This window comes from Octopus bimaculoides, chromosome 11 (genome assembly GCF_001194135.2).
Source record: "Octopus bimaculoides isolate UCB-OBI-ISO-001 chromosome 11, ASM119413v2, whole genome shotgun sequence".
NCBI lineage: Eukaryota > Metazoa > Mollusca > Cephalopoda > Octopoda > Octopodidae > Octopus > Octopus bimaculoides.
The window spans coordinates 29,643,315-29,645,861 of NC_068991.1; positions in this window are offsets into that span (position 1 = coordinate 29,643,315).

A 2,547-nucleotide genomic window follows, 5' to 3' on the forward strand; every position below is an offset into this window, starting at 1 on the left:
ATATATAGTCACACATACATACATAGACCTACACATACTCACATAAACACATAGACACACACACTTATATATACATACGCATACATATACATAAAAAAATTATGAAATATAATACTTTTTAGAAAAATCACTAAAATTTTCTAAACCCATATTTAGAAGCGTGTTTACAAGATAAAACACGTTCCTGTTTGTCATTAAGCAGTTTTTTATGATAAAACTTCATCCACACATAGGTACATCTACTATCAGCAATTTAAGAAGTTGTAGCATGACTAAGTATTTGCCATTTAATGTTGTACAATTTCATACTCTTCTTTAACTTCCATATAATCTTACTTAAACTGGTACTCTTCAACCTATTCCTGTTCCAATAATTATTAAACAATCCATTCGGGTGTTCAATACCTGTAAAACACATTTAGGGCGAAGATGAGCATTAAAATTCAACGTTGAAAGGGTCTATGTGCTAAATTGCGATATAAAAATATTCATATGGTTATCAAAAGGTGTATTTAAAATTAGAAGTTACAATAAAATAAGGAAAATAATGAAAATAAAAAGAAAATATTTAGTCCGTATCCAGTCGACGGTTTTCTTGGAAGGCGAAAATGTAAAATGAATGTTATACAATCTGGTGCTGATTTTAAGCGAAAAAATCGAATTCAAGTGCAAAATCGATGTTACCCGTACGGTATTTTTTCAATCGACATTTTATACTTCGTTGCGTGTCTGCAGGAATTTAAAAGCTCCAGCCTTAGATTCAGGGTATATTTATCTTGGAAAAAGATGAAAAAATTTTCAGTTAGGCATAAATTGCACCTAATTGGGCCTCTATACGCTCTATGTTTATATAGTACTGCTCTGTCCAAGATTGTCGAGTTGATTTTAAAAGGACGGGTATTATTTTAGCCAGACATGTTTAGCGAGACTAGTTGCTGTCCAATTATCAGGGTATTGAAATGATTTCCGATGGGAATATAGTCTCACCTTGAAGGAATTTTCTGTGGCTCTTGTATATGACTTGTATGTTTGTGAGCCATCTATTTGCACCTTATGCTATACACTATTCCTTTCTCTAGACAATTTCCTCCCAACGGACAGCAACTTTGGTCTTTACAATTACAATTCTTATTGTTATTTACGGCACTGTGGTTGCTCTTAATAGTTTTCGCGTTGTGCTGACTAAGAAAAGAGGCGAAGTTCTTGCAACAAGAATAGCTAACCGTCAACGTTCTCCATTGAAATTCAAATGTATATCTGTCAATGTGAATTGCATTATAATATATTATCCGTACAGCTTATTTTTCGTTCGATTCTGAATCACAACTGTCGAACGAACGTGAACGTGTAACTCTGAGTAGCAGGTTTTTGTGATGTTTTTGCAGCTTTAATAATAAAGCATATTACTCTACCTACGGTATTCGAGTACTATTTTTTCCTAACTTGTTTTACACTTATGTGCTTACATTGGTATGTATATATATATATATATATATATATATATATCATAATAATATTAGGGACAAAATCCAAAATTACAGGTAAAAACTCAATTAAAATCAATTTACAAAAAATTAAAATTAAATTGTGCTTTATAGATAAAATATATATAAAATATATAGTTTTAGGGAAAATAACCAAGTTTCAAGAACTCATCGATGAAAATCCATTAATTTTTCTATATGTGATAGTGGATTTTCATCGATGAGTTCTTGAAACTTGGTTATTTTCCCTAAAACTATATATATATATATATATAAGATTTTTTGCTTGTGTTTGTCCCATCACATACACCTTTACGACCATGTCGGTTTCTTTACGTCCCTCTGACTTAGCAATTAGACAAAAAAGAACAATGGAACAAGTACCAAACTTTAAAAAAGTAAGTACTGCGATCCATTTCTTCGATCAAATCCATCAATGTGTTGGTGCAGCATGGCGACTGTCGAATGACTGAAACAACCGAAGCATAAAAGATGCTCACATATACTTACGTATGTATGTATGTACGTACGTACGTATGTATGTATGTATGTATGTATGTATGTATGTATGTATGTATGTATCTATCTATCTATCTATCTATCTATCTATCTATCTATCTATCTATCTATGCATCTATCTATCTATCCATCTAGGTAATGAGTCGGTCGAAACCGACGGAAGATCCATTTATATATATCATGATGCTAAATATGTATGGAAAGTTAATATATAAACATTTACATACACTACATTAACAGTAGATCATAGATTTATTGGGAGGGCTATTTTAAACTGAACTGACTTCAAGATACTGCCTGATATTCGTATCGATTTTCCAGTAAAAAGAAAATCAGAAGTTGAACTTGAGGAGACTTAAAAACAGACAAAATGGAATTAAATACGATCAAGAATGATGACTGAAACCATTTACAGACGGCATCTAATATTAGCGATTAACAACTTACACATCAATATTTATTATATATATATGTGTGTGTGTATGTTTGTACCTATGTATGTATACGTGTATATATACATATATATATACATATATATATATAT